Source organism: Armigeres subalbatus, chromosome 1 (genome assembly GCF_024139115.2).
Source record: "Armigeres subalbatus isolate Guangzhou_Male chromosome 1, GZ_Asu_2, whole genome shotgun sequence".
Classification (NCBI taxonomy): Eukaryota; Metazoa; Arthropoda; class Insecta; order Diptera; family Culicidae; genus Armigeres; species Armigeres subalbatus.
Window position 1 is genome coordinate 38,118,238 of NC_085139.1, and position 21,686 is coordinate 38,139,923.

Below are 21,686 nucleotides of genomic sequence, written 5' to 3' on the forward strand. Positions count from 1 at the left end.
TAAAGAATTTACTGGAGGAATTCTCAAAGGATTACCCTGAGAAATTGTCTAGAAATTGCTTAAGGTAGTTTTGAAAGAATTTCTATGGAAATTTTAGGAAATTTGTCAAGGAACATAGAGGAATTTCTAAAAAAAATCCGAAGGAATTCCTAAAAGAATCTTTCGATGGAATTCGTAGATTAATTTTCGAAGAAATTACTAAGCAAATTTCCAAAGCTTAAAGTAATTTCCGAAGTAACTCGTGAATGAATTTCTTAAGATGTTTTTAGAGAACATTTTGAAAAATTCTGAAACAATTTCCGAAGGAACTCAAAAGGAATTTGCAAAGAATTTTTAGAAAACTTGTTCGAATTTTCTGAACGAAGTTTTGATGGAATGTCCAAAGGAATTTTTTGAGAAATTCAAGACTGTCGAGTTAAGGAAATTTCGTCCAAGAATTTGCAAGAAATTCTTAAAGAGTTCTTAGAAGATTTTCTGAAGGAATTTTCGGAAGAATACCCTAATGATTTTCCCAAGGTTTTCGTAAACAAATTTCTGAAGGAACGCGTGAAAGAAATTCCGAACTAATTCCTGAAGGAAATTCCAAAGAATGCTCAAAAGAATCCGAAAGACTTTCTGGAATTCGTTTCCGAAGGAATTTTTGTAGAACTCCTTGAGGCAATTTCCGAGGGAGTTCATGGACGAATCTGCAAAGGAATTTCTGGAGGAAATGCGAATCAATTACTAGGAAACATTCCTGGCGAAATCTAGGAATTACAAGAAATATCAATAAGCATTTCCTCTGAAATTCTATAAAGATTTTTTCATTGATTCCTTAGAGAATTCCTTCAAAAATTCTTTCCAAAAATCCATTATGGATTCCTCCGGAAATTACTTTACGAATTCTTTTGGGTAGTCTTTTATAAATACCTTCAAAAACTCTTTAAGCAGTTCCAACGGGAATTATTTTCGATAATCCATTCAAAATGCCTTCGAAAATTTATTTGGAAATATCTGCACAATACCCTAAATTCATTTGAGAACTCCTCAAGATTTTTTCTTCAATAATAAAAAAATCGCCAAAAATTTCTTCGGATGTTTCTCCGGGGATTTAAAAAGTTCCTTCGAAAAGCCTCCAAGATTTAAGATTTCCAAGATTTTTTTGGAATTTCTTCCAAGAAATCATTTGAGCATTAGTTAGATGGTGAAAGAGTTTCCGATGGAGCTACTAATTTAATTTTCGAAGAAAAAACCAAAAAAGTACACAATAAAAACTAGAAACAAATTCCGAAGTTATTGCTGAAAAAATTTCGGAAAGAACTCATGAAGGAATTCCTGCAGGAAGTTCAGCAAGAATTCCCGGATCATATTTTAAAGGAATTGCTGAGAGAAGTTCTGAAGAAATTCCTTAGGAATATTTCGAAACATCCCTTATATCTGGATGAATTTATTTCAGGAATGCATGGAATAATTGCCGGCATAAAATTTGGGAGAGTACCTTGTAGGCGGCGTTCAGCAATGTGATTGCGCGGTAGTTGCTACAATCCAGCTTATCGCCCTTTTTGTAGATGGGACACACGACACCTTCCATCCACTCCTGCGGCAAAACTTCCTCCTCCCAAATCTTGGTAATGACCCAGTGCAGCGCTCTAGCCAGTGCCTCACCACCGTGTTTAAATAGCTCTCCTGGTAATTGGTCAACCCCAGGGGCTTTGTTGTTCTTCAGCCGACCAATCTCCTCCTGGATTTCCTGGAGATCCGGGGCCGGTAGAATTATGTCCTGCGCGCGTTCCCTAGGTCCATCACCATACCGCCATCTTCGTCTGCCACATCGCCATTCAGGTGCTCTTCGTAGTGCTGCTGCCACCTTTGGATCACCTCACGCTCGTTCGTAAGAAGGTTCCCGTTTATGTCCTTACACATATCGGGCTGTGGCACGTGGCCCTTACGTGAACGGTTCAACTTCTCATAGAACTTTCGTGTGTTATTAGTGCGGTACAGTTGCTCCGTCTCTTCACGGTCTCGATCTTCCTGCTGACGCTTTTTCCTCCGGAAAATCGAGTTTTGTCTGTTCCGCGCCTGTTTATATCGTGCCTCATTCGCTCTCGTGCGGTGTTGCAGCAATGTCGCCCATGCTGCATTCTTCTCTTCTACTAACTGCTCACATTCGCCGTCATACCAGTCGTTTCTCCGATCCGGGGGCACCGTGCCAAGTGCAGCGGTTGCGGTGCTACCAATGGCGGATCGAATATCTCTCCAGCCATCTTCAAGAGACGCTGCGCCTAGCTGCTCTTCCGTTGGGAGTGCCACTTCCAGCTGCTGCGCGTATTCTTGGGCTAGTCTACCGTCTTGTAGCCGCCCAATATTAAGCCGCGGCGTCCGACTTCGACGCGTGTTGTACACCGTCGAGAGTTTTGAGCGCAGGCAAACTGCAACGAGGTAGTGGTCGGATTCAATATTCGCACTGCGGTAAGTGCGGACGTTCGTGATGTCGGAGAAGAATTTACCGTCGATTAGAACGTGGTCGATTTGGTTTTCCGTTTCTTGGTTAGGTGATCTCCATGTGGCCTTGTGGATATTTTTGCGGGGAAAGAAGGTGCTTCGGACTACCATTCCGCGGGAGGCTGCGAAGTTTATGCATCGTTGGCCGTTGTCATTCGATACGGTGTGCAGACTATCCGGTCCGATGACCGGTCTATACATTTCCTCCCTTCCTACCTGCGCGTTCATGTCACCGATGACGATTTTGACGTCCCGCAGTGGGCATCCATCGTATGTCTGCTCCAGCTGTGCGTAGAACGCTTCTTTCTCGTCGTCGGGTCTCCCTTCGTGTGGGCAGTGCACGTTGATGATGCTATAGTTGAAGAAACGGCCTTTAATCCTCAGCTTGCACATCCTTGCGTTGATTGGCTGCCACCCAATCACGCGTTGGCGCATCTTTCCCAGCACTATGAAGCCGGTTCCCAGCTCGTTGGTGGTGCCACAGCTTTGGTAGAAGGTAGCCGCCCGATGCCCGCTTTTCCACACCTTCTGTCCTGTCCAGCAAATCTCCTGCAGCGCCACGACGTCGAAGTTGCGGGGATGTAATTCATCGTAGATCATCCTGTCGCAACCTGCGAAACCTAGCGACTTGCAGTTCCATGTTCCAAGCTTCCAATCGTGATCCTTTATTCGTCGCCTAGGTCTTTGCCGATTATATCGAGTCGCATTATCTCTTATATTGTTCGTAATTATTGGTTTTCCAGGCGGCTTATTGGGCCTGCGCAAACCTCCTATCTCGCCGGAGGCCCATCGTGTCAGGGCTGTTTAGCGTCCCACCTAACACCAGGACTTGGGCTTGTGCGCTTTGAGCGGCACACGGTCGCTTTGGCGGAGCCTACTTGCGGATACATGCAGCTTTTTATAGAGGTTTAACAGGGCCCACTGTCAAACCCCACCACATCCTAGGCAGGCGCCACAACTCGCAGATGGCCTGGGGAGGGATCGTCAAGCCCTTGGACAAAGTCCCTGCTGCCCCCAAATATTTTATGCCGTCGACTAGCACCAATTGCAAGGGAGTTCGTGGGGCAGTACCAGGCGGGTTTTATGGGCGAACGCTCCACCACGGACCAGGTGTTCGCCATTCGCCAAGTACTGCAGAAGTGCCGCGAATACAACGTGCCCACACATCATCTATTCATCGACTTCAAAGCCGCATATGATACAATCGATCGGGACCAGCTATGGCAGCTAATGCACGAAAACGGATTTCCGGATAAACTGACACGGTTGATCAAAGCGACGATGGATCGGGTGATGTGCGTAGTTCGAGTTTCAGGGGCATTCTCGAGTCCCTTCGAAACCCGCAGAGGGTTACGGCAAGGTGATGGTCTTTCGTGTCTGCTATTCAACATCGCTTTGGAAGGGTAATACGAAGAGCAGGGATTAACACGAGTGGCACAATTTTCAATAAGTCCGTCCAGCTATTTGGCTTCGCCGACGACATAGATATTATGGCACGTAACTTTGAGAAGATGGAGGAAGCCTACATCAGACTGAAGAGGAAGCCAAGCGGATTGGACTAGTCATCAACACGTCGAAGACGAAGTACATGATAGGAAGAGGTTCAAGAGAAGACAATGTGAGCCACCCACCGCGAGTTGGCATCGGTGGTGATGAAATCGAGGTGGTAGAAGAATTTGTGTACTTGGGCTCACTGGTGACTGCCGAAAATGATACCAGCAGAGAAATTCGGAGGCGTATAGTGGCTGGAAATCGTGCATACTTTGGACTCCGCAAGACGCTTCGATCGAATAGAGTTCGCCGCCGTACCAAACTGACCATCTACAAAACGCTCATTAGACCGGTAGTCCTCTACGGACACGAGACCTGGACGATGCTCGTGGAGGACCAACGCGCACTCGGAGTTTTCGAAAGGAAAGTGCTGCGTACCATCTATGGTGGGGTGCAGATGGCGGACGGTACATGGAGGAGGCGAATGAACCACGAGTTGCATCAGCTGTTGGGAGAACCATCCATCGTTCACACCGCGAAAATCGGACGACTGCGGTGGGCCGGGCACGTAGCCAGAATGTCGGACAATAACCCGGTGAAAATGGTTCTCGACAACGATCCGACGGGCACAAGAAGGCGAGGTGCGCAGCGGGCAAGGTGGATCGATCAGGTGGAAGATGACTTGCGGACCCTCCGTAGACTGCGTGGCTGGCGACGTGTTGCCATGGACCGAGCCGAATGGAGAAGACTCTTACATACCGCACAGGCCACTTCGGCCTTAGTCTGAATAAATAAATAATAATAAATAATAATGGAATAATTGCCAAAGAAATTTCATAAGGAGGAATATCCGAAGGATTTCTCAAAGAAATTTCCTCAATGGGATTTCTTGAGAAATTTCCGGAAGAATTGCTAAATGAACTTCCGAAGGAATTCCTTAAGGGGTCTCCGAAGGAATTCCAAACAAAATTTTCGTTTGAATTCCTGAAACATTTTTTTCGTATGCATGTATCGTACAGTGATCACCACGTCACTATCCAAGCCGTTCCTGGGTGGACGTTAGGCAGAATAACAGCGATTTCAATAATGCTTGTTCTTTCATATGGCCCTCTGCTAATCTTCAGTTTCTATCCATTTCACACTTGCCGCTCGCTTGCGGTGTCAATCAAATCTGTATCTTCAATTCTTTCATCTATTCCCTTTCGCTTTGAGTAGTATAATTATCACCGAAAAAAGCCAAGAAATTATTTTGGATAAAGTCACGCGGTGATCAAAGCTTTTCTAATTTTAGAAATGGTTTTTTGGAGAAATTTCGTAAGAAATTTCCGGAAGAATTCCTAAAGTAATTTTCTAAGGTTTTTTAAAGAAAACTTTTCAGAGGAATAACTGGAGGAATTTAGAAAGGAAATTTTATTTATTGATTGATTTAGTTACAGATATCACTGAATCAACAATTTGACGCCACAAGACACGGTTCAAGGTCGCATCTCCCCATACTCGAATGCGCCCCACGCTCGCCAAGTCGTTTTGTACCTGCCCACCAAGGAAATATACCAATTGGCTTTGTCAATCATATTTGAAAATTGATTTCAAAATAAAAATTTGTGATACTGGATAAATTCGTTGGCACCGGCGACGGCGCACAGGTCTGAGAAAAACATGTTATTGACATGGCATAAAGAGAACACAAAGACATGTCACAAGCTCGTAATCTGAACTAAATGCTCTCAAATCAACAAAATCAAGGCAGTTCAAATAAAAAATCAATAGGAATAGCGAAAATGCATGAACACCAATTCGATATGTGAATAAAAGTGTATATTTTTAGGCCGATACTTCCCAAAAGTATAATATCGTTTTTTGCCGGGGAAGCGTCGTTAGGCCGAAACAATCTCACTACTCACTTTTATAGTGAGAAGAGGAAAATGAAGAGTGAGAAGTGAGACGTCTCTCTTCTCATTCATAATTTCTCACTTTTCAAATGAACTATTCGGCAAAATGACCTGTTCGGCCAAACAACCATTTCAGCCAAATGACCCTTTCGACCAAATGACCCACGGTGCCCCCAGAAGCGAATATTATCGCACTTTCATGAACCTCCGTGGTTTTCTCACGAAAAGAAAGCTTAGAGCACCAGGAAAAGGTTACGGGGTGTTTTAAAATCTTTCATCGGTGAAATTTTGAATACGCCCTATTTTAAAATTTTATGATTTTCCCCATATACATACATGTTAGCTGCAAAATATATAGTGCTTCCCCTTTCAATAGTAATTAGATCAAGTATTGTTGAAATGCCAGCAGCAATACGAAATCTTCCAAATAAATGAATGTTCTTCGACATTCGGGTAATATGTCCAGCCCAAGTGAGTCTGTCATACATTAAGAATGGTAGAACTATGAATCTGATGGTACAACAGTGCTGAACGCGTAAGTTTTTGCTCTTAATTGCACAGTTTACTCTCCAGATTAGACAATCCAATGTTTTCAAGGTAATAAAACAATATGTCAAGACATGTTATAATATTGAGTAAGTGATATGTTCCCAATAGTTATGAAGATCGATCATGAAAAGCGCCGCAACTTAGTTTGCGTTCTGTGTTTGGAAAGCCAATCCTAATAAAAGATGTGTGCAAATGCCAATGTTTACCCATTGATGGGTACTTTTGTTTGCTATCTCTTTCCTTCTGCTGGGAGATTTACCCATTTTGGGAAAGTAAAAAGAACTATTTATTTATGTGGGTGAAATTATCCATGTTTTAAAAATCAAGTAATTTGGATGTAAAATACTTGCTAAGCTGGTCGTTTAAAGATTGCATAAGTATTGAGTCTTTCGCTACACGGAAAACCAAAGCTACCCGAAAGTGGGTTGTCTTCAGTCAAAACCGTACTTTAGGCCAATAACCCAATTTTAAATAAAATTACTTTTCTAGCACTAGTTAGTTTGCCTTGAATCACATGTAAAAAAATTACTGAAAGCTAAGTTTAATTTACCCAAAAGAAAACTTTGATACACTTAAAATTGAAAATATTAAATTTACTCAAAATTGGGTTATTGGGCCGAACTACCCCAGTGAGGTTCTTGCATCTTGTCCTCGTTCTATCAGAATCAAGGACAGGAAAAACTACTCAAATTTTGGGTAAATTTTGTTGCGATGTTCTCTTCAGTAGGTTTTTGGAACTCATGTTTTGGATTGATTTATCTGTCCTTGTAAGTTTTTGTAACCAGTGATTTGTTCTTATTTTAATCATTTAATTTTACATCTCTGTGCTCAGACAATTACTGATGCATTAGGAAAGCGAATATTTTATGCTTGTTTTAATTTATTATGTTTACATGTGACACTTTTCTTACAATACCTATTATCCAATAAAATTCGTTGAATTTTTCGTGATAATGCAATAGTGAATTGGCCTTTGCTCACATCTTTTATTAGGATTTCCTTTCCAAACACAGAGCGTAAACTAAGTTGCGGCGCTTTTCGTGATCGATCTTTATGATCATTAGGAACATATCACTTACTCAATATTATAACATGTCTTGACATATGGGTTTATTATCTTGAAAACATTGTCTAATCTGGAGAGTAAACTAGTGAAGTTAATGAGTCGAGCTTGAACGTCTGTCTGCGGGTTGGATAACAGAGAGCGAGTACAATGCGATTAATGAATGGAGAATGTTAACGTGCCACGCTGCAATCAAACAAACGATTGACAACTATTGTACCGCTCATAGAAAAATTTACTCATCCGCTTATTTTTAGTCGCAACGAAAAATAAGTACTGCGGATAAATTTTACACATCTATGAGAGCCTTTAAAAATAATCACGAAAGCAAGGCAAGTTTATTATAAATTTTATCTACCACATATCAACTATACATTTTATTTTCTGTTGACACTCGATTAACTTTGATAGATTAAGTACACAAAAAATCGGATATCTCTATTCTTTTTATGATGACATTTTGAAGTGTATGTGTGAATAACGATTCTCATATTTTGCGAAGTTTAGTTTAAACGTGTATCGACCCTTTGGCCACGGGTGGCGCCACATTGTGAGTCGCCAAAACGTCACGAGAGTAAATCATATTGTTAATATAGGGGAACGGTTCAGCACTTCATCTCAAAGCTCCCATTTCTATCCCATCAAAAACAAAACAATGAAAAGAAATTTGATTTGTTTTTATTTTTGTGATTTTTTTTAGCAGTGAGTACGCATGTTGGCAAAAAGAAGCAACAAGATCGGTGTTGTATTTCTCCGTATTGCGATGAGATGAGTTCAAGACAAAATTTTCAAAACGACTTATCTGCTTTTGTAAACAAAGATTCAAACGACGATTTGACGAATCTGATAGTTCTCCCACGCAAACCAACACCATCAACAGGTAGCGGAATCCTTCACCTACCTAATGATGGTGTTGGTTTGCGTGGGAGAGCTATCAGATTCGTCAAATCGTCGTTTGAATCTTTGCTTACAAAAGCAGATAAGTCGTTTTGAAAATTTTGTCTTGAGTTCATTGAGATGGAAAACGGAACAGTGCCGCTAGTATATTTGATGTGAGCAATGGTGAAAAAACTGCTTTTCGCTGTTGCCTGTCGTTTGCTTTTGTAGTCATGTGCTATGATCGTGCTATGTAGATTTGAAATTAGATTCCATCGCGATTCACCTTAAGCAGATACTTTCGTTATAGTTTCCGACGGGTTTATATAATATTTCCTCATGAGAAAATTACCAGTAACTCAACTTTACTTAAATCATGAAAAACTAAAATAAAAATTCGCATGAAAATTTCTCACTGGTCCAATGCACATTTTCGCCTTCTATCAGGTCAACGTCTGTCGGGTCAACTAGTTTATAATAAGCAGCATTTGGTACATTGTCTTAGTTAAACATTGTTCAGAAATTGTACACCTTATCATACGTTGCTGGGATTGAGATATTTAGATATTTATTGTGTGCTACTACCCGAGCAAAAATGAATAACTTATTGATAAAAAATTCTATTATCCGGTTATCAGACATTTTGATAACTGAATTTGTTATCATGTTGGCTGAATTAACAGCCAACATAACAAAAATGATACCAGAATTTTGCTCCTGAAATAACTAAATGAAAACAAATTTAGTTATCACTGATACCAAATTGATAACACATTTTGTTATACATGTTATTCACTCAAATAACTAATTTAGTTAATATTTAGTTATCAGCCATCACTGTTTTATCGACCAAAATACTTAAATCTTCTTTGCCGACTTCGTTACGCATTGAAAAAAATATTGGCATTCACTGGGATTCGAACTCGAATCGAATGATTGTACGGCGTCGTCTCTAGGCACTCACCCAATTACGCTTTCTTGAGGAGCAGGAGAGAAGAGCATTACGCTTTCGACGATCTTGCATTTACTGAAGACTATTTATAATCAAATCAGGATACCATAACCACTTATGTAAATAACAGTCGGCTGGACAGAGTGCAAAGCAGAATAGCTTATTAATAACAAACCTAATTATCCAGTTGTATTGATAACTAGAATTGTTATCATTCTGGTTGAATTACAAGTCAACATAGCAAAAATGATAACCGAAATGAATTTCATTTAAAATTGCGAACCAGCAATCAATTAGGATAAATACGGTTCATCGTCCTTTTATTGAATACATTTTGTTTTCAGTTGTGACCAATTAAATAATAGGCTTAGGTTAGTTTTTCTCTCTTATATTATCAATCATTAGGTTGCTAGCAGCACCATGCTGTCATTCGATTTCGTTTATAGGTTTTATTCAAACTAAACCCTAGCCTTGCATTTCACAGTGAAATGTTTCATGTTTTCATATGCATATATAAACATAAACACTGCTGATCCCAGGAAGAATTATTCCGTGAAAAAATGTTGCTATTCGGTAGGGTAACGGTACCAATAGTGGAGATATTAGTAGATCCACAAAAGAAAATATTTTTTAAAAATTGATAATTATGGGAAATTTACTGCTTTAATATCTTAGTCAATAGATAAACTAATAAATTTGCTAATAAAAATGAGATAGATGTCATTTAACATCAACAATTACCAAATATTGCTTGCACCACTATGGGTACACTGTTCCTTTAGTGGCGGTAAACATTAATTTTGGTTCCTATAGTGGTGCTATCCATTGGTTTCTTATGAGACTCGCCACTATTGGTACAGTTGCACCACTATAGGTGCAAGGGAGTCAATTTTCTTAAGGAAAATCAGCACGACGCATCAACTGACACCATCGTAAACTATATAAATATTATAAATCTCAATAAAACCCCACTACCTCCACTATTGGTGCTACCTCCACTAAGGGTACGGTTACCCTAGATGATCCAGGACCGGACAGTTTTCGGGGCCCCGAAATGTACGAAAAAGGATGATTTTGGTACATAAGGTTATGTGAGAGCCCGGGGCCATGCCCATTTCGTATGACTTTCCTAGTCCACAACGCGCATTTTCGCTTACAATGTCAGCCGGGTCGACTAATTAAACATATTTTTTGGGCTACTGTGATGGTCCATTCAAACACCTTCCAACGGATTTTCTATTTCACATTTCGATATTCCCATGAGTCGACCGTCCTTTCAACATCGACTATTGGAGGTTTGACTGCAGATGATCTTGCTCGTTAGGTTTAAACTGTCAGCAGTTAAGCAATTACTCTTTGGTTGAGCACATTAATAAATCGACTAAAGTGCGAGCATAATTGTTTTCTCCACAACACACCAGAACGTTGAAATTTCTTGATTATCCGACACTTCCAGTTAAATTTTCCGCTTCCCCATATACATAAGCACTGTGAATCCCAAAACGAATTATATTGCGGTTAGTCAATACTATTCACCGTTCCTGAATGAGCCCTTGGATCATATGTTCCGGGAGCTGCAAGGCTATTTTAAGTACTTATCAAACTACAACGCTTGGTTCTCAGATACATATTTCACCATTCAACAACACCTGAAATGAAAGTAAAGTTAATAAGCAGAGTATAAAACAGATAGGAAAATTTCAATTTTTGTGGAAATTCCTATGTTGACAGAGAAATAAACAAAACAGTAGATATCGTTAGTAACGAGGAAAATCACAGTCTGCTTAGACGATAATTTCAGTTCAGTGTTTGGAAACAGCTCTTGACACACTATTCATAGCTTGGCCGGGTACATTTAGCAGAAGTATTGTGCCTTGTTGACATCTTTCATTATCATTTTTTCAAGGCTTCTACAGATCTGGCATTCATCGCTACAAACCACCGCGTGGCGGTCAAATCTTCAAAATTATCAAAGTAGCTTTTTTGCTACAGGTATATTTTTCTTAGGCGCCTATCTGGCGCTTATTTTTGGTTGCGTCGAAAAATAAGCGGATGAGTAGATTTTTTTATGCGCTGTACAATATATTTGAAAGAATAGAATGCTTAGCCCCATGTCTGAACGACGCGAAATTTAGAAGAAAATACCAAATTTGTATTGATAATACATTTTGTTATTATTCAGTTATCAGTTAATCACATGATTGATAACTAAATATCAAGATGATAATAAGGATAACTAATCCTGTTATCAGTTTGATATCATTTCAGTTATCTACCTTTGCTCGGGTATCTATACAAGATAATAAAAAACGAATTCAAACAATACTTCACTTACATAGAACTGAACAACAATACCTTCCGTAAATTTCGCACGAATATGGCGTGGAGTGGATTCAGGTCGCATGACATTTAGCTGACATCAAAAACATATGTTCGTGGTCGGTGGAAGTCAGTTTTTATTGGTTTAATCTGAATTTGTTTTGGAGCACTGTAAATTATGTCCACATTTCAGATTATCTTCCTGTGTAGCTCGCATGAAAAAAGTTCTTTGTGTTATCTCTTATATATAAAAATGAAATGGTCTGTGTTCGTATCCGCATAACTCGAAAACGGCTAGATGGATTTTCTTCATTCCTTCAGCAATTACGTTAATTATAGTTTCCGACGGGTTTATATATTATTTCCTCATGCTAAAATCATGAGTAAGGTTGAGTAAATCGTGAAAAAATAAAATTTAGATTCGTATTCAAATTTCGCATGGGCAGTTCACAACGCGCATTTCCGCCTACTATACAGGACAACGTCTGCCGGGTCGACTAGTCTTTTATAAAAATTGACAAAATTTCGGAAAAAGAATTTTTGTTTTGTCTCTAAAGGAGTAACGCGAGTAAAACGAAATTTTTGGAATTAAAAACTGGATTTTTGCCTAGAACTTTCTGTCCAAATTATTATTGTCTGTTCCATGTTTATGTTGAGTGATTCTGGTACGAATGCTGAATAATGAAGATATTACCCAATATGATGAAAATTACAATCTTTAAAATGTGTGTGAACAACGTGTTCCAAAAATTCATCTTCGTTCATCTCTTGTGGTAAAATAGAACTCGTGCTAAACAAACCATTCCTGCCTAAATAATTATTGTGCCAACTCAAAAAGTTTGTTTTCCAAACACATTATCATTTTCGTTAGTTTGCTCTACATGCCGTAGGACAATCGAAAGTTTGTATCCGGTTTGATAATATGCTTTGTATCACAAATAAAGTTGAGTTATTTCAAAATCTTCATCCATATAAACTGTTAATACAATTTCATCTCATCCCACAACTCGGGCCTCGAACTACAAACACATATTCAGTTGCTCTAGTTTCAAACAATTCAAACAAGCTTTTGCCAAAGCTCCGCTTCAAACAAACGCCGTCTACCATGGCCATCTGCACCGGCCGAGCGGGAAGGGCAAATCAACCCACCACCCCACCGAGCAGCATCCGAAAAGCTCACTGATCCTAGAACTTTGTCCCGTCCCGACGTGTGTTGGGATGCTATTCCACGACGACACACTTCCACTGACGATGATCGCCAAGAGTAGTCTCTCACATGGTTCAGCAGCAGCAGCAACAGCCCGCACGATTCGTCTCAGCATCTCGTGGTTTGGCAGCCTGTCCCGATGCGATGGGCGCGAGATGCTGCGAGAGTGGAAGAGAACGAAAAGATCGGCTGAGGCGCATGTCCGGTCGCACGGATGCTGTGTCGTCTAGGTAACTTGGAAGCTTGTCTGCTCTTGGCTGTGTAGGCCTTCGCTCGGGATGCTGTGACAGCTGGAATTTTCCCATGGTGTGGCTCGTGGGTTCTCTCGCCGGGAGAACCATCACGTGTGCGAGATGTAGCCACGGCGGTGGACGCGATGCATTCTGAATTCCATGTGTTGTAACGGATACAGACTGGGAAGGATGCTGTGCGAGAGGGCTTCTCTTCGGTGCTCCATCCGTTAGCAGGGCCTTTGCTGTGTATGAGTGGGGGCTGCGCTCTCGATGACGATCCCAAAATGGTTCAATGACGGAAAATATCGATGAATGGGTAGAATTTTCCCAGCCCGAGCCCGTCGAACGACCATTTTGGCTGGAGTGGAGTTTCGAGATAGAGGCCCCATTCGAATGCTCGAGAGTTCTGTTCGAGCCCCCGTTTTTCGGTCTTGGTGCGGAGGAGTACAGTTTCGGTCGGTTGATTCCGGAGTGTGCGACAGTGAGTAATAGAGTGACAGACGTCCGGAGCTGGTCGCGGGGCTGCTGCTGGAGCGTGAAAGGTACCTTCCATGTACCTTAGATTCTTAGTGGTCCAGAACTCCGAACCAGTATAGCGGAAGCCCTTCAGCCGAGAGGGTGCTGAAAAAGCAGGACTGTTTCTTTCGGACAAGAACGCCAACACTTCTCATCTTCATCTCACCATCCTCCCGCAGTCAAAGCAGAAACTCCTGTGTACGTTTCCTGCCACTTGTGTGTTTTTTCTCCAGTGGTTTTATTTTTGTGTTCAATATTGCAGTTTTTCCTTTCGCGAACTCTAACCTTTGATGGCGAGTGTGGACTCCGCGATTGCCAATAGTGATACGATTTTCATACCGCTATAAGAGGAAAAAATAACCTCAAGCGCTTTCAACGTGTTGGATTTCTGTGTTTTTATGTGTGGTCGGATTCACACAGTTTCACGGCTGACCTAAATCTTCTCGAAGAGTGAGTGCCGTTTGTGTGTAGATCCAGTGTTAGTTTTTCGCCAGAGTTCATGTGTCCTCAAAACGCTGGATATGACTGTTCGCCGCGGCCAATTTTAGTGTGCGACTATACGAAGCTGAAACATCAACCAAATTGACAGCTGGAACATTACTGCGAAGAAGAAAATTACGATGGTGGTGGAAATCTCCGACATTTTCCTAAATCGGCAGGAAACCAACTGTGTCAGTCTTGTTATATTTTCGTTTTTGTAATCCTGATCCCCGTAGGACCAAAAAAAGACCGAGCCCAACTTTACGAGCAAACAACACAAACTTCCTCCACAAGAAGACCCTAGTGAGTGTGTTTTTGCATCCTGTGGAATATTTTTTCCCATTCGTACATTCGGAACGGTCCAGAAGAAGTCCCTTTCGGATTATGTGAGTGTGATTCATCAAGATGCGAAAGTAAACTCGACAACAAAAAAAAGCTCCAAGGTATCATGCACCATTCGTTTTCCACGGCAGTGTATCAAAAACATATCAAACTATAGGTTTGGAACGAGTGGGAAAGGTTCCCATGTTCGACGAAAAAAAACCCGATGCTCAAGCCAGAGGGGAGGGATTAAAATCGTTTGCAAGGTACAGGTGGAACAGCGTTTGCATTAGCAAACATGATGAAGGTTGGTTCGAATGAATGGGCCAACAACACACGAACGAGGAAGCTTACCAATTTGAAAACAACCAACATCCGTCGCCGTTCGAAGGCATAAGCACTGGTGAGAAGGGTCCAGCCCTAGCCCCATGATTGTGTGTCCAGTTAGTTGGCAGGTGAAAATTTCCCTATCCCTGACATGGGAATGTGAGCGAGCGTACAGTTCTGTTGGGTCGCATGCTCGTTCTGCTGGAAGGGATGGATTTTATTTTAGAGGCAATTGTCACGGTAACTGACAGGAGCGTGCTTAGGCTGGGGATCAGGGAGGTAGTTTTTGGAGCTTGAAATATTGCCAGGGTAACAAAAAAATATGAGCATACATGTTTGCTCTTCTGAGATCGAATTATTTCTCTGAAGCTCTGTTCTGAACTGATTGAATATGGACTCAGTTTTGTCTTCTCGTGATATAGTTTTATCTACAAAACGTGTAGACACCAGAGCATAAGTTATAGTCGAAACTCATAACGCAGCACGAGATTTATTAAGATTTTTTATGGCTTATCTGTTATTACTTTTCTTTTATTATTCGGAACAGTGCTTCAAGAATCAGTTTCAAGCTCATTGGGTGAGCAATATTGCCTCGTTGTGCTCAGTAGGTCAATATTAAATTATCTTAAATCAGCTTTATCACACGGGTGTTGGATCTGATTATGTGTTTAATGGCGATGAATTCTTCTCTTACGATCACTTTTAATTTGGGTTTGTAAATTTTTGAATATCTTCTCAATGCTATAGCTATAGCTATAGCTTTAATATGAGACTGTTGATTGCTTCTGCTGATGAATTCATTTGACTGTATTTTCGGCTGTTGAGCTTTCTTGAGCAGATGAGTCTCTTATATTAGATTATTGATGGTTCTGATAAATAATTTTCCATATTTAATGAAATCATGAGCCCCAACTAACTCGAAAAATATCAATGCATGCACTAAGAATCATTGTTCTATTCAACCACCAATGCATGCATGCTTATTATATATGCTGAAGGTGGCTAAGCTTGAATTCCTGTCCGGTCTAAACGATTATCGAGTATAAAATTTAATCCACTGGTTGAATAGTTCAATATTAAGAGAAGAATATGTTATGAAATGTGACATTATCTACGATTTAAATACTCGATAAAAATCTATCTTTTTGTAACATTTTTTATTAAATAATTAAATTAAAAATGTAGATGGCTAAAAATACATTTCCTCGGATACTTGTTGAATTGGATAATGGGTTTTGTATTTCTTGTCGGCTAAAGACAATTCCTCAGTAGTTTTGCTTAGCATACAGATTTCTTCTTCTTCTTCTTCTTCGTGGATACACTATGCCCAGGGTGTCGAGAAAGTTTCCAACCCGAAAACATCTTATACCGGACCGAGAATCTAACTCGCCATCTCCGTATTAGCAATCCTAAGCAGTGTTGTGCTGAATCATTATCAGACGATAATGATTGCAATTTTCACGTGAAAACTTTTCACGTGAAAACAGTAGGCGAGTTGTCGCCGGCGACAGCTTGTCAAATTTTGTTCTCAAACGATAATAAACACAGAATTTTCATTCAAACACATCTTTACTAATATCAGCTATTTGTCAACAGTCTCGTTAAATCTTCTATTTGGCGTTATGGTTTCATGGTAGTAAGAGAAAAGAGCTCAAAATATAACGGTAGGTGCTTCAAATCAAGATACTATTTTCAAACGATTCTTAATCGCTGGCGAACTTTTATCACTTGGAAATTTAATAGTAATATCGCGGGTGAGTTTGATCATCCTCGATTTTTTTTAGATTTGATTGTTTCCTCCTACGCCTTTGCTCGCAAGGCTACTATCTAAAACACTCGATAAATATAATTTATCCTTTTCTAATACTTGTATTTGTACTTTGCTATGAGAAATGCACGGAATTAATTTGAAAACATTGGGTGAAATCATATTTCCTCGGAATACTTGTTGGATTGTGAACTGCTTGATGGGCTTCGTATTTCATGTCGGCTAAAGACGATTCCACCGAATTTTTCTTTAGGTTAGACTTATAAACATATCTATGATTGGCATTCCGTGATAAATCTGCCACAATGGATTTTATTTTATTATCAGACTAAGGCCGGAGTGGCCTGTGCTGCACTTAAAAGTCTTCTCCATTCACCACAATGGAATAGCACTGAATGACTTACAAGGATTAATCAATCTTTCTCAATGTAAAAGTTTAAGTGAAATGAAAACATTGAAATAACCAACGTGCACGTCAGTTCTCTCCTTGACAGCTGAAGGAACCAATGGGGAATATTTGTTGTTTAGGAGCATTTACTATGTAAGTGATTTGACCGATTGTTTCAGGAAAACTTTGATTACTTATTTATTGAAAATGAGCATTAATTTACACTTGAACAATGATTGAACCACTCCAATAATAAAATAATAAAATCCCAACCTCAGAGGGAAAAAGGAACGAGGTGTTTGTTTATAGCTCCTCTATCACTTTCGACGGAATTATCGAATGTCTGTAAAGAGCATCGTCATGTCCAAATAAAGAGTTCCAGATTTTCTAACGATTTTTATTAATGAATAACATTAATAGGGTAACTTTATTAGCTTTGGCCATGTTCCTAATTTGGCAAGTTTCTTGCCTAACTCCAGAAATAAAGCAATTTTCGAGAGTTTTATTAGCTCTAACAGAAAATAGAGTATCTGGTCTATTTTCCATCTCACTGAACATATATTCATCTCACCGCAAAACAAAGAAATACAGCACCAATCTAGTCGCTTTTTTGCTAACACGCGCGCTCACTGGTGAAAAAAATCAAAAAAATAATAAATAAACCAAATTACTTTTTACTGCTTTGTTTTTGATGGAATTGAAATAGGAGCTATGAGATGAAGTGCCGAACCGTTCCCCTATATTTCCTATCTTTCTTCGCTGTTGAAACTCATAGATATTTTTTGGGAAATATGCATTTTTCAGGGTTGTCCTAATTTGTTTTTTTTAATTTGCCGTCAATCATTTTGTAGCCCGTTACATATATATATATATATATATATATGTGGCTATACTATAGTACATTAGTTTATTTTAACTATCCTTAGCCGGTTTAACTTATATCAAAAAATGCTTTTTTAAGAGTTTTTCTTTTCGTTGTCACATCAATTTTGACGCTATGTGAGTTATAACAAGACATTATTCTGTTCAGAGGTGCATGTTTGGCATAGTTTGTTCTATGATTACTTATACAAAACAAGTTTCTATTTCTTAATGAGCGAAATAGAAACGCAAGGGAGCAGAGAAGTTTAAATTTTCTGAAATTTCCGAAGAGCATACTCTATTATAAAAGCAACCATTGCAAACTCTCTTCGATTTTTGAGCCCATCTAAATTAATTAACATGCAAAGTGACTCATAAGATGGTAACGGATGGTACGTCCAGCCTAATTTTCTTAAAGAAAACAACAAAAACTGTTTTTGAACTGACTCTTCATGATTAACATGTGTATCTTGATATGGGGCCCAAACAACACTACAATATTCAAGAAAAGGTCTCGTTGCATGAAGTGTTTTCATTGTATAAGGGTAATTAAAATGCAAACTTAAACGTTTGATGAATCCGAGAATATTCCTTGCTTTATATGTTATGTGATTATAGTGATCAACAAAAGTTAGCTTGGAGTCGAGAATAACACCTAAATCTCTAACTTGATTGTATCGTTGAATATTTTTTTCGCCTAGAGTTATCGTTTCGTGAATTAAGTTTAATTTCCTTGTGAATGAAATTGAAATACATTTTTTAACATTAAGTTCTTCTTGTCATAAGACGAGTTAATACAATCCCATTGAATTCCACCACTTAGTTGTATCTTGACAGATACGTATTTCGACCTCAACAGTAAGGCCGTCCAAAGCGACCGTGTGCCGCTCAAAGCGCACAAGCCCAAGTCCTGGTGTTAGGTGGGACGCTAAACAGCCCTGACACGACGGCCCTCCGACGAGACAGGAGGTTTGCGCAGGCCCAATAAGCCGCCTAGAAAACCAATCATTACGAACAATATAAGAGATAATGCGACTCGATATAATCGGCAAAGACCTAGGCGACGAATACAGGATCACGATTGGAAGCTTGGAACATGGAATTGCAAGTCGCTAGGTTTCGCAGGTTGCGACAGGATGATCTACGATGAATTACATCCCCGCAACTTCGACGTCGTGGCGCTGCAGGAGATTTGCTGGACAGGACAGAAAGTGTGGAAAAGCGGGCATCGAGCGGCTACCTTCTACCAAAGCTGTGGCACCACCAACGAGCTGGGAACCGGCTTCATAGTGCTGGGTAAGATGCGCCAACGCGTGATTGGGTGGCAGCCAATCAACGCAAGGATGTGCAAGCTGAGGATTAAAGGCCGTTTCTTCAACTACAGCATCATCAACGTGCACTGCCCACACGAAGGGAGACCCGACGACGAGAAAGAAGCGTTCTACGCACAGCTGGAGCAGATATACGATGGATGCCCACTGCGGGACGTTAAAATCGTCATCGGTGACATGAACGCACAGGTAGGAAGGGAGGAAATGTATAGACCGGTCATCGGACCGGATAGTCTGCACACCGTATCGAATGACAACGGCCAACGATGCGTAAACTTCGCAGCCTCCCGTGGAATGGTAGTGCGAAGCACCTTCTTTCCCCGCAAAATATCCACAAGGCCACATAGAGATCACCTAACCAAGAAACGGAAAACCAAATCGACCACGTTCTAATCGACGGTAAATTCTTCTCCGACATCACGAACGTCCGCACTTACCGCAGTGCGAATATTGAATCCGACCACTACCTCGTTGCAGTATGCCTGCGCTCAAAACTCTCGACGGTGTACAACACGCGTCGAAGTCGGACGCCGCGGCTTAACATTGGGCGGCTACAAGACGGTAGACTAGCCCAAGAATACGCGCAGCAGCTGGAAGTGGCACTTCCAACGGAAGAGCAGCTAGGCGCAGCATCTCTTGAAGATGGCTGGAGAGATATTCGATCCGCCATTGGTAGCACCGCAACCGCTGCACTTGGCACGGTGCCCCCGGATCAGAGAAACGACTGGTATGACGGCGAATGTGAGCAGTTAGTGGAAGAGAAGAATGCAGCATGGGCGAGATTGCTGCAACACCACACGAGGGCGAACGAGGCACGATATAAACAGGCGCGGAACAGACAAAACTCGATTTTCCGGAGGAAAAAGCGCCAGCAGGAAGATCGAGACCGTGAAGAAACGGAGCAACTGTACCGCGCTAATAACACACGAAAGTTCTATGAGAAGTTGAACCGTTCACGTAAGGGCCACGTGCCACAGCCCGATATGTGTAAGGACATAAACGGGAACCTTCTTACGAACGAGCGTGAGGTGATCCAAAGGTGGCGGCAGCACTACGAAGAACACCTGAATGGCGATGTGGCAGACGAAGATGGCGGTATGGTGATGGACCTGGGAGAACGCGCGCAGGACTTAATTCTACCGGCTCCGGATCTCCAGGAAATCCAGGAGGAGATTGGCCGGTTGAAGAACAACAAAGCCCCTGGGGTTGACCAACTACCAGGAGAGCTATTTAAACACGGTGGTGAGGCACTGGCTAGAGCGCTGCACTGGGTCATTACCAGGATTTGGGAGGAGGAAGTTTTGCCGCAGGAGTGGATGGAAGGTGTCGTGTGTCCCATCTACAAAAAGGGCGATAAGCTGGATTGTAGCAACTACCGCGCAATCACATTGCTGAACGCCGCCTACAAGGTACTCTCCCAAATTTTATGCCGTCGACTAGCACCAACTGCAAGGGAGTTCGTGGGGCAGTACCAGGCGGGTTTTATGGGCGAACGCTCCACCACGGACCAGGTGTTTGCCATTCGCCAAGTACTGCAGAAATGCCGCGAATACAATGTGCCCACACATCATCTATTCATCGACTTCAAAGCCGCATATGATACAATCGATCGGGACCAGCTATGGCAGCTAATGCACGAACACGGTTTTCCGGATAAACTGACACGGTTGATCAAAGCGACGATGGATCGGGTGATGTGCGTAGTTCGAGTTTCAGGGGCATTCTCGAGTCCCTTCGAAACCCGCAGAGGGTTACGGCAAGGTGATGGTCTTTCGTGTTTGCTATTCAACATCGCTTTGGAAGGTGTAATACGAAGAGCAGGGATTAACACGAGTGGTACAATTTTCAATAAGTCCGTCCAGCTATTTGGTTTCGCCGACGACATAGATATTATGGCACGTAACTTTGAGAAGATGGAGGAAGCCTACATCAGACTGAAGAGGGAAGCTAAGCGGATCGGACTAGTCATCAACACGTCGAAGACGAAGTACATGATAGGAAGAGGTTCAAGAGAAGACAATGTGAGCCACCCACCGCGAGTTTGCATTGGTGGTGACGAAATCGAGGTGGTAGAAGAATTTGTGTACTTGGGCTCACTGGTGACTGCCGAAAATGACACCAGCAGAGAAATTCGGAGACGCATAGTGGCCGGAAATCGTACGTACTTTGGACTCCGCAAGACGCTCCGATCGAATAGAGTTCGCCGCCGTACCAAACTGACAATCTACAAAACGCTAATTAGACCGGTAGTCCTCTACGAACACGAGACCTGGACGATGCTCGTGGAGGACCAACGCGCACTTGGAGTTTTCGAAAGGAAAGTGCTGCGTACCATCTATGGTGGGGTGCAGATGGCGGACGGTACGTGGAGGAGGCGAATGAACCACGAATTGCATCAGCTGTTGGGAGAACCATCCATCGTTCACACCGCGAAAATCGGACGACTACGATGGGCCGGGCACGTAGCCAGAATGTCGGACAGTAACCCGGTGAAAATGGTTCTCGACAACGATCCGACGGGCACAAGAAGACGAGGTGCGCAGCGGGCAAGGTGGATCGATCAGGTGGAAGATGACTTGCGGACCCTCCGTAGACTGCGTGGTTGGCGACGTGTAGCCATGGACCGAGCCG

The 21,686-nt window shown here is 41.5% G+C and overlaps 1 pseudogene; it reads left to right on the forward strand.

The window, feature by feature from the left end:
* The first annotated feature begins 12,899 nt into the window (after positions 1–12,899).
* Positions 12,900–21,686, forward strand: part of LOC134206101 (bifunctional endo-1,4-beta-xylanase XylA-like) — a 65,647-nt pseudogene continuing 56,860 nt past the window's right edge.